Source organism: Convolutriloba macropyga, chromosome 1 (assembly GCF_964194025.1).
Source record: "Convolutriloba macropyga chromosome 1, txConMacr16.3, whole genome shotgun sequence".
Lineage (NCBI taxonomy): Eukaryota > Metazoa > Xenacoelomorpha > Acoela > Convolutidae > Convolutriloba > Convolutriloba macropyga.
The window spans coordinates 8,828,585-8,841,232 of record NC_134468.1 but is presented as its reverse complement, the minus strand read 5'-3'; positions in this window follow the sequence as shown (position 1 = coordinate 8,841,232).

Below are 12,648 nucleotides of genomic sequence, written 5' to 3'. Positions count from 1 at the left end.
ATTCACATATGTCATAGATCCATGTGGTTTAATTTATTTTTTTGATGCGATCAAAAAAAAACGTTACACCATGTTTATCTATGATGAACGGAGATGTGACTGCTTTTACAGAGTTGCTTTTTTTCATCAACCGCTATCCCATATTAATGTGCACACTCAAAGTAAGCTGTCATTAGATGCCCCTGGTATTGATTTGGCAGTAGTAATAGTAGGATATGCTTCTGAGTAGGATATGCGTCCAAGAGCTTAATACCTTCCTATTTTTGCTCAGTGTCATCTTCTGATCTTGGATGACAATTTCCGCATCTTCATTTGAAATTTTGACACAGTAACTTCGCTGCTCAATAGAGGAAACTGTCTATGCATTTGTATGCCTTTTGTATATAATTTTTAACATGTTTGTATTTTTTCTTTTTCTGTTTCTGGCATGTCATAGAACACAGACGGGTCTCAGAACTCTACACAATTTTGTTCTCTTGTTCAGTGTCCTCTCTGCTGATCTCGGATTTGAAATTGCGATATCCGCATCTGCGCACGAGAGTCCAAGAGTTACATTTTGAGGTACCTGCATGTAAAGGAGTTTAATTTAAACTCAATTGTATTTCTGAGTTAGTATCGAATGGTTGTTGGACTTGGAGGTGCATGGTGTTTTTCCATTAACGATAACTATGTCACTTCGAATTGGATTATGTAGTTTTGACTCCGTTCCTATTGCTCTTTTGCATGGTTAGAAAAAGTACGTCTTGTTCTTAAAAGAAAGGGACGATAGCAGTCCTATTTTAATCAGTCTCTCTTATTTTATAAGAAGCAATTGAAGGGGTATGATCCAATGGTTGGAAACGTGAGCCACAACAGTGTATCCATCTTTACCTCAAAATTGTATTGTGATTTTAACTAAGTGCAATATGCTAGGCCATAGGAGCTGCGTCAAGTGTTTAAACCGTCCATTGTCATTGTGCCCAATACTGCTTTGGTTTCTAATCGTCGTCACATCAACAGGAAGCTAGACATCCTTATTTCTGCTTTAATTTCGTCCCCTCTATTGTTAGCAATAAATTCCATCATATTTAAAAAATCAACTTTTTTGTTAAGACGGTGTTCAATCATAATGCTATGGTAAATAGTATATCCCACAAAAATTTTTTAAATCTACACATTTAATCCTTTTTAAATCAATCACTTTTTCTTCCAGCAAAATCCTTAGAATACGAGTTTTATACTGCATATGAAACGATCAGAATGAGGAAACTGCATCTATCAGACAGATGGTAGAGCATACCGGAGGCAGCTTCGCAGCGGCGGTATATTATGCAATTTATGCGGATGGCTCCACATACGCTGCAGACTGAAGCATGCGGTTGACCACCCTTCTGGGTTCTACTGACCCAGAAGGGTGTCGTGTTTTCGGTTTAGTCCTTGGCAGTGACGAATTGCGTGTATACTTCCAAGCAATTAACTCTCAAAAGTTTTGATAGCTTGGAAGTATATTAACTCTCAAATGGAAAAACTGTTAAACATTTCCCCAAAACGCCTATTCGTGTTTTACTAGAGCTTTTTAGTAAGAACATGCTTTCCTTGCTCAACACTTCTAACGCTCGCAACGTTGCCTTGGACGCAGACAAAATCATGGACGCATTCCAAAACACCTTTTGCCATCGTTCTTGAAATTGCCCGTCACAAACAACGCAAGCTTTTTCAATTTGCTACTCACCTGGTAGGTTGGAATCAACATCAGGGAGCCAACGGAATACAACAGTGACCAAAACTCTTGGAAATGAAGATCTCACTAATATTCACAACAAACAAGAGAGGAGTTTGTTGTTGCTGTTTTTGTTGTTGTTGTTGCCGGTTTGCATTTGCCTGCCGGGATAATCAAGTCCCACTAATCTTTCTTTAAAATTTTTTGCTCAGGTTTTTGAATGACAGTCACAGAACATTTGCCACATGCAGATATATACTGTCACCGAATCCTACAAAGCCAGATTTCCACATGAATATTAGCAATCGGTTTCTCAAACGCGTTGAGCTTTTAAATGCTGACGTCTCTGCAGATTGGATTTAATGAATGCCTCTGGATAATCGAGTTACTTATTGTTTCGGTAGAACAATTACGTTCTAGCCTTTTCTGTTTATCTTTTCGAAACTTTAAATATCTCGTTCGGCCGTCCATCGTGTCTTCGTCCGGGTAACAAATCTCCCAGCTGGTCCATTTGATTTATATTGTAAGTTATTTAGCTGCATAAATATGGGAAAAGGGTAGGATGTTTAACAATCTTAATTGACTAACATAAAATTTGTCCTTGCTACCGGTTATCCATCTAACAGTCTTCTCATGAAATCGTTCAAGCATTTTTAGGTCTCATCGTGTTGTTGCCACACATGAGAAAACGAATGGAAGAGAATTTAAAACTCCAAAGTTGCGGAGGCCTAGTTTATTGACAGTTCTCACTTGGAACGCAATATTTCTCCTGAGCAGTTAAAATACTTTGTTTGTTTTCCTTAGTCCCTCTTTAAAATGAGTTCGAAGAGATAGGTCCCAAAATATTTGAACTCCTAGGTGCTTTAATATCTAACTTTTTTGAAGCATTGTTTCCAGTAAGGTGAAATTGCAATGTTCTCTTCTGGAAACTAGTTTTTCACATTTCTCAACCGCTCGCTCTATCTAGTTCCCTTTGACCTTTTTTCAGGAGCATCTAAGTCAAACTCTGTTTCTTGGAATTACCGGAGACGAATGCATCGCTCAAATTAAAAAGACGCAAAAAAATAATCTCGGCACGTTGATAAAACCAGAGTTCCGCGACGGATTGCGCATTCGGTACAAGTTTTAGGCAAAAAATCGACTGTTCTGGTGGAGAAAAATTCTCACTAATGCATACTATCCACTCTCGAAGGGGGTTTAAAACAAATGTTACCCAACTAAATCAGAGACAAGTTTGCAAAAATATTGCCTAGACGTTGAATTCGAAAGACTTTGCTATGACATTGAATTTGAGTAATCAAATCAGTTGCTATAAAGCGAAAGATTTTGGAACAAATTAGCACTGATGACAAAGCTCGACATGCTGACAACGCTCACGTGTTTAAAAGAAAAGTACTAAAAACTTTTGGCTTCAAGATAAAAGAATAAGCTAAAAAATTATTTTTTTATTTTACATATGGCCGACACAAGATTGATAAGTGTCAAGAAAATAAAATAGAATTTCGATCAGACCAAGCCTGGGCTTTGCGCAAAATCATAGAAACTGCGATATTATTTTAGACTTGTTTAATTTGACAAGGTGATAGAAAACACATTTGGTAGTAAACAAAGAAAAATTTTTATTCTATCATTGAATAAAAATCCTTCATCCAAGCTAACCACTCCATCGAATCTGGTTTTAGTTCGATGCATCAACTACTTATGAATTCAACTTCTTCTTTGTATTTGCACAGATTACAATGTTCAGTTAACTACACATAAAATTTTTTGTAAACTGTTGGCTGCTATACTGGTGATTCACAGTAATTTTAAAACCAGCACACAATTTTTTGTGTGTAGTACTGATTTCCAAAAAGAACCTTTTTTTTCAATTGAAAATCAATTTTTAATTTGATTTTTACGTCTTAACATCACATCCAGGAAGAGGAATTGTAAACTGCTGGCAAGACTGGACCAAAAAAAACTGCCACGTTCCAATTTCACGTTAGCACACCCTAAAAATTCGAATAGCATAAGTTGTTTCGTACATGAATAATGGCTAACAAACAGCGTTCAAAATCATCTTTATTTGAATCTGATAAATTTTGACAACGAAATATCATTAAACTTCGAACTTTTTGCGTTTCTTCAAGAAAGAAAAACATAGTCAATAAAATTCAAAAACTGTTGAGATTAATTATCAAAAACAGTTCGGGTTTCGAAGAGAACTATTCAATTAATGTGAAAAACAACAGTTTTTGAATAAAACACGGATGATGCGGTGTTCTTCAACACAATTACCGCAACAGTTCACGGGATCAAATGATTTTGAAAGAGTTATGTTACACATTTTAAGCTCCTGTCAGAAATTGAAAATTGGCAAAGAAAAGATATAGAAATTGGCACCGAAATTGATGAACGGTCGCTTTATTTCGCGTTAAGGTTATACAATCGGCAGTTTGTTTCGATTGTACAATTTCGGAGGACACTAGGAAGAGCTCTGCTCAGACCATAAAAACATTCAGACAACATTATAATGAGAAACCAGTAGTTTTCCCGGGGAGGCTAGTCAAGAGTGTCCAATTGCCCGGTGAAAAATTTGCACCTTTTCTGGGTGAATTGCAAAAGATAGCCTTCAAAGTGTACCTCCAAGAGTCCACTGAGATAAGAGAACATCTCATTTCGAATGGATTTGTTGGAGACATAGAAAATAGCCAGATGCTACTTGACCTGAGAAAGAACTTAGGTGAACTCAGGATAAGGATACTAAGGGGTTTGCAGTCATCCAGCCAATTAAAAAATTTTCAGTTAGGTAGTTCAAATAATGGTTTAGTGAGAAGATTGCAGACTAGTTAATCATACAGGGAATATAATCAGAAGTTTTCATTGCAAGGAGCCCGCCCAAGAGAGTTTCTGAGCGGTAAGAAGCAATTTTCAGGAGAGAACAGAGAAATAAAGAAAACTTTTGATAGCTATACCAGACGCAGCGCTGATAATAGACAAACCATTTACGACAGTAGTGCGTGATCTCCAAAAACGATACGACAGCAAAACTCGATATCGGTCGCACGAGAGTCGTGCCGTGCAACTAAGAGAATAAGAGTTTTGAGAATGAAATATGTTGCCGTTGAGTTCAATGAAAACATGCGTCCAGAGAATGAAAAAGTTGTTTTGAATGTGGGAGCCCATGTCATTTCAAACAAAGTATTCCTCATTTGAACGAGATCTAGCTAAAAATGGCAGCGCTTCATTTTCATTGGGCTACGTGACGAGCCCAGTGCAGGCCTTGTTTGCAACAGTAAAGACTAAAGACAAACTGGAAATGGCCTTAATTGATTGTGGAGGTATTGTTAATCTTGTAAGCGACACAATATATACGCAACTGCGAGAATCTAGACAAATCAGAATGTTCGATAAAAATATAATAACTGCCAATAACGGGAAAATGCCGGTAGAATAGTCGAGCGCTATCCAACTTACAACAGAAATAACACTTGGGTTTCCTTTGACCGAAATTGAGCTAACGCTTTGTTTATCAGGAATAGAATTATCTTGGTTGCGTTCTGAACCCAAGCAAAAATCAATTACTTTGTGGGAAATTTGTGAAAATTTTACAGTTATTCCCATCGGAGCGGAGCATCACAAATGGTTTTAGTTCTAGCATAGGATCATGAACTACCTCGTCATAGCGAAATTTTCATTAAAAGCAACACTGTTGACAACGAAGTTAACAAAACAAAACAAACTTAAATCATATTTGAACCCATAAAAGAGTTCGAAGACAAATCACATTTATTGATAGAGAAATCGCTAAATGACAAGGATGATGATATCATAAGGGCTCGAAATTTGAACCCTATCTTAAAACACAGGGAAGATTACAAAATTGCAAGAATTGCGTGTGCCATAAACATTGAAAAAAAATTCAAAAATACAGCCTGAAAAAACTGACGCAACGATAAAATGAAGGTATGATTTTGATTTGAAGAATGAAGTAAGTGCGGGTTCAAAAATTTTGTCCTGTGGGGAAAAGACAAAAGTGAGGTCACATTGTACAAAACATGAGATATTATTTTCGCAAAATTCAAACGACATGGGATTTTGGGACAAAATTTATTACGGAATAAAACTGAAAAAGGATGCTGCGCCATGCAGACCTTTAGCAGATTGAGTTTTGAGAAAAGACACCTATGAAGAAGATTGTTGAAGACTTGGATTGAGATGACTTAATTGAAGCAATATAATCCAATTGCGCAGCTCTATTATTACTGGTACCAAAAAAAAAGACAGAATCAATCCCTTAGTTTGTATGAATGAAATAGAGAAATTTTGCTATCTAATACCACCAATTAATGAGGATATCGATTCTTTGGAACGAAACATGTAACTCTCAGACAAAGATCTTCAGTAAATATATTTTAAAATGGCAAGTCAAAATTTAAAAGCCATCATAAATGGAGAGTCAAGGTTTAAAAGCTATCATAACAACGATGGGCTTTTATAAATGAAATAACCTATGACACTAGCCTCTTTGTCAGGAGCTTTTCATAACATAATTAATTTATGCTGACATCTCTTACAAAATAGCTCTATTTTAGATGTCTATTATGAGGTTGTCGATTTTGTGAGAAATTTCCAAGAACACCTAAAACGAACAGAACTGGTTTTGCAACATTTAGTGGACAACGGAGTAAAGGTTAACGGTTCAAACTTCAATTTTTCCAAATTGCGTAAGCGTATTGGAACAAATTGTAACCAAGAGGTCGACCCAGCAAAATATAGAGCAGTGAAAAGAATGAAATGGGCAACCTATTTGAAAGACGTCAGAGCACCTTTAGGCCTTGTGTGCTACTGTAGAGAATTTGTTCCGGGTTTCGGAAGAACAACGGAACCTCTCTACAGGTAGCTTAATGAATCAAATAAATATTAATGGAGTACAGTGTGCAAAAGTGTGGTAACGGAATAAAAGAAAAAACCTTTGGAAGCCCAAGTTTTAGGATAACCAAAAGTTGTTGATCAATGAAAAATAGGAAATTCGCTAACAGGATTTTTGTTAACTCTTATAAAAAAATGGGCTTATATAGAGTTATTGTATTTGCAAGCAAAGGTCAGAGTAGAAGTCAACGTACGTAATTGACAACTGAACGGAAATTGTGCGCAATTCTTTTTCCTACGCAATTTTTTAAAATTTATTGACTTGGTCAAAACTTTCCAATTGTAACGGTCCACAGAGCTGTTATCTGGATTTGCTGTGTTATTGAGTATGAAACGGAATGAACAAGTCAAAATATGAATAGAAAAAATTGTATTCTGATTTTGACACCAAACATAGAGCAGGAAAGAAAATTCGTCTGTCTGACTGTCTATCGCCCAAAATCATTCAAGATAAAGAACAAAAACTTCTTTTTAACGCCATTGTGGTGGATGCAGGGCAAGACAATATCGACAATTGGAGTCCAGGCCGGCAATTCCATAAACTGTGGGGAAAAACTGCAAAACTCGCAGCAAAGTGACAACCTACTCAGAGAAGAATACCCATAGATAATAAACAAAAAAAGAAACCGGAATAAGCTCAAGGAGTCATGGAATTACTGGACACAGTATACAAGTCTTTGTCTGATAGAGTTGATTTTGTAACAAAAACACTAAACCGATCCTAATTTTGAAAGCGCTTATTTTTAGCGCAGTTATAACTCTCCTAGCGCAGGTCACTCTGGAATGCAGAATTATACCTTAGCGCTTTGGAAAGGTTTCATTGGTCGTGCATGAGAACCAACGGAAATAATTGTATAGAAAGCTAAGGCATCTCTATAAAAAGAAGAGCTCCAAGCAGAATCACCGGAAATCACTAACAAAATGAAAACCTAGTCATCCATACTCGTAATTATCTCACAAAATAATAGGTAAACTTCCCAAATCTTCGTGAATTGAGTACATATTCCATTTAGGAGACCAGTTCAGTAAGTGGTATGATGCCATACTTTTACCCTAACATGAAGCAAAAACCATTGCATGAGCGTTTGTTGGACACAACATAGTGAGGTTCAACTGTCCAGTCAAACTACAAAGTAACCAAATGTCGAACTTTATGTCGATATGATTCCCTAGTTTTTGTAGTGGACTAGAAATAAAGAGGACATCCACAGCATCTTACTATCCAAAAAGGAACGCAAAGATTTAAAGAATAAACCGAATAATAGATGAATGCCTCTCCAAATACATGGGACAAAACCAACATGAGTGGTCAGATTTTCTACCTTCATCGATGATGGTGATGATACCGATAATCAATCCATAGTGTAAAAAGCACAATTCAGCGTATGTGGTATTGGGATCTCCAATGTCCCAACGTATAGACTGCCTCAAAAGCGCACCACAAATCCTAATATATCCGAAACCAAGTAGCTAAGTTTCACAATGAAACAAAAACTGCTGGAAACGCATCAGTTGTTGCGCGAATTTATGGGGCAATACTTTTTTCTAGGGCCACAGGTAAATGTCTATGTCATAAACGATTTGAATTTTAACGTGGAAGATAAAAAGATAGGGAAAGTTATTAAGGTCCATTATGACCAATTGAAAAAATTGTAAAACTTAAAATCAGACTGAAGCTGACAACCTTAACAATCCGCTAAATGCTGCGACGGAATCGTCTGAGAATGCAGCTAAGGAATGAGAGTACGAAACCCCTTTATGGACAAGAGAAGGGAATTATTGTCGCCGGGGAAAGAATTATAGTTGCTGGGGAATTATAGTTGCCGTCGAGGCCTAAAGACTATGCTGGAAAAAAACAGCAAAACAAAAGAAGAGAATGTCATTAGAAGCTGGTACAAAAACAAAAAGTACTAAAAAAAATGTCAAAAGTGATCCCAGGGCTTAAAAAATGGATACAAGATCTAGCCGCCGAGTATAATCGGTACCTGAGATGCTGAAGAATTACTTTACAGTCCAGATTTTGGAGATCCAAACTCTAAAGTCAACAGGTCTGTAACAGAAAAATTTTCAATTAAAACAGGTGAGTGCAGACACATCTATAGATAAGCGTAACCAAAATTTCATGAAATAGGATAAGCCCGACGATGCTATGTTTGCTGAACCTGTAGAGAATGTTTTAACTACAGGAGAAAACTTTCTTCAAAACGTTGTAATCAATGCAAAAATATTCAAAGGAGTGTTCAAGGGAAAACTGCTACAAAGCAACATAATAAGTTTTAAAAGTTCCAATGGTATTTCAAAAACTGCTCTGAAACCACATCAAAACCACATATTTGAAGACAACTTAGTGAATTATGTTGTCTGAAGTTCAAGGCAAAAAAAATTGACAAATTTTTAAGCGCTTTAATAAGGATGATCAGGAAAAAATTTGAGGATAGAAGACCACCTTGTCAGCACAAAACTATATCACAAAAACAAGAACTGAAGACATTGAATTGAAAATTGTACAGGAACAAGCAGTACAAGACAGCAGATAAAATTAGCCGAAGTTGCATTTTTTTCTTTGCATCGAGAACACATCGGAACTGGCAACTGGTAATCCTAAAATAACCATGAAAAATTCTCTTTCAAGCGTATTTGACATGTTTAACTTCGATATATTTGAAGAGAGGAAAATATTAAATGAAGATAAGGACACTTTAAGGTGAGATTCAGCAAATTAAAGTTCAAATCATGATTTAGATATCCAGAATCGTTCTGAGTACTTCAGGAAATCACTTTGAACGAAGAGGATCTTTTTATATGTCAATGAAAGTATCCAGATAGTAGCAACAAAAATTAAGCTTCCTTTTTGCATAGAAGAAGTTCTTGTGTTAATAGAAGGTCAGAATTTTTCTTATGTTGGATACTTGCACCCCCGTAACAAAATTTTTATCATAACTATACGATCACGGCATGCCACCCGCTGTATTCAAATGTTGCCAAATTGAAGGCGACAGTTTCCAACAATATACATAAACACTGAAAAAATTCTTCCATGAAATATATCAATGGTCAATGAACAATGATTTCCATGCTAGTGATCAAAACCTATATCGTAGCCTTTTCAAAACAACAGACTTAAAAAAGAGTCAAATTGCTCAAACAATTTGCCACAGTAAGAGAAGAAACATTAGGAGAGAAGCAATTCGAGATTTCGACGGAAGGTATAGTCATGAAATTTTTGTACTTTGGAACAACCAATTTCAACAAGAAGTTTTCCTAGCAAATGGATAAAAGCTAAGGACATTGTTTTGTCAACCTTTACAGTTTTTTTCATATTTCATTTTTTATAAGTGTTTCCTAAATTTTGAATCTACATATGATTAGTCATTAATGGAGCATCGTGGGAACTATTGTTCCAGAATTTGGACTCAGTAACGGGAAGAGGTTTGTTGAATCAATTACGCGAAAGAATTAATGAACGCCGAGAACAAAGGGAAAAGATTGAAGTAAACGATTCTTCGGACGAGTTGGTTGTTTAAAAAATGAAGAAAAATACTTAAAATATTTAAAAAAAGATAATTTTTTTTGAATGCAATTCCAAAAGTATGAAGAATCTTGAGTCCAAAACAAAGAAAAAATGTTGAAAAGGTCTAGACCAAGAAAAAGGTAGAAAAGTTATGAGGTCAAGACTAAAAAAGTTGAAAATTTTTAGAAAGAATCAAAAGTGTTTTTTCTTCAATAAAGTGGGCAGTGCGAGCCACAAATCTGTGAATATGTATGCTATTAGCAAGGGTTGTTGAAAGTTATATCCCAGATTTCTTCCGGAGCATATCGAGCGGAATTCTGTCTATAATGGACTTGGAAGGTGTCTACGATAGAACATCTGGCACCCACCAAAATTGGGTCCCAAGCTTTACAGACTGAAATGGGAGTGAAATTAGAGAAATTGAAGAGTACAAAAAGACCTGGTCGTGCCTCGACTGAATTTGACAACCATTTTGATTATGCGAAGAGGCATTAGAAAGGAATAAGCACACGGAGCGCCGAATGCGAGGCGCTAAGAAATACTCGAATATTAAGGAGTGTTTTAGGGAAAGTTGCTACAAAGAAAGATATTGGGTTTTAAGGGTTCCCATGGTGTTTCAAAAACTGCTCTGAAACCACATCGAAACCACATATTTTGAAGACAACTTAGTGTATTATGTTGTCTGAAATTTAAGGCTAGCAAAATTGACAAACTTTTAAGCGCTTTAATAAGGATGATCCGGAAAAATTTTGAGGATAGAAGACCACCATTATCAGCGCAAAACTATATCACAAAAACAAGAATTGAAGACAGTGCATTGAAAATTGTAAAGGAACAAGCAGTACAGGACAGCAGGTAAAAATAAGCAAAGTTCCAGTTATTTCTCTACATCGAGAACACATCGGAACTGGTAACTGGCAATCCCAAAAAAAACCATGGAAAATTCTCTTTCGAGCATATTTGATAACTTTAACTTCGAAATATTTGAAGAGAGGAAATTATTAAAAGAAGATAAGGACACTTTAAGGTGAGATTCAGCAATTTAAACTTCAAACAATGATTTAGATATCCAGAAACGTTCTGAGTACTTCAGAAAATCACTTTGAACGAACAGGATCTTTTTATATGTTAATGAATGTATCAGAATAGTAGCAAAAAAATTAATCTTCTTTTTTGCATAGAAGAAGTTCTTGTGTTAATAGAAGGTCAGAATTTCTCTTATTTTAGATACATGAAACACCGTAACAAAATTTTTTATCATAACTATGCGATCACGGCATGCAACCCGCTGTACTCAAATGTTGCCAAATTGAAAATGGCAGTATCCAACAATACGCAGAGACACTTAAAAAATTCAACCAGGATATATATCAATGGCCAATGAACAATGATTTCAATGCTAGTGATCAAAACCTATATCGTAGCTTTTTCACAACAGACTTAAAAAAGCGTCAAATTGCTCGAACAAATTGCCACAGTGGTACAGGAACCATTAGTCGAGAAGCAATTTGAGATTCGGATGGACGATATAGTCATGAAATTTTTGTACTTCGGAAAAACCGGCTTCAACAGGAATTTTTCCTAGCAAAAGAAACACCAATCTTTCGTACTTTAAAAACTGAAAGCTTCTTTATTTGGATAAAAGCTAAGGATATTGTGGTGTCAATCTTTGCAGTCTATGTCAAATTTCATTTTTTATATTTTTTTCCTAAATTTTGCATCTACTTATGTTTAGTCATCAATGGAGCAACGTGGCAACTATTGTTCCAGAATATGGACCCAGTAACGGGAACAAGTTTGGTTAATCAAATACGCAAGAGAATTAATGCACCCGAGAACAAAGTGAAATGATTGAAGTAAAAGTGTCTTCGGACAATTCGGTTGTTTAAGAAATGAGGAAAACTACTTAAAAAATAAAAAAAAACCAGAATTTTTCTTGAATTCAGTTCAAAAAGTATGACGAGTCTTGAGTCCAAAACCAAGAAAAAATGACGAAAAGGTCTAGACCATGAAAAAGGTAGAAAATTTATGAGGTCAAGACTAAAAATGTTGAAAATTTTTAGAAAGAATCAAAATTGTTTTTTCTTCAATAAAGCAGGCAGTGGGAACCACAAATCTGTGAATATGTATGCTATTAGCAAATGTTGTTGAAGGTTATATCCCAGATTTCTTCCGGAGCATATCGAGCGGAACTCTGTCTATAACGGACTTTGAAGGTTTCTACGATAGAACATCTGGCACCCATCAAAATTGCATCCCAAGCTTTACAGACTGAAGTGAAAGTGAGACTAGAGAAATTGAAGAGAACAAAAAATTCTGGTCGTGTGTCGACTGAGTTTGGCAACCATTTTGATAATCTGAAGAGGCATTAAAAAAAGAATAAGCACACGGAGCGACAAATGTGAGGCGCTAAAAAATAATCTAAAGGAAGCAGCCGCCAAAATTGCTAAACAGGAGAAACCGATCAATTTATCGAAATAAGAGCCGACAGACTTTAAAGTCCATATTGCTGACAAGAGTCAAG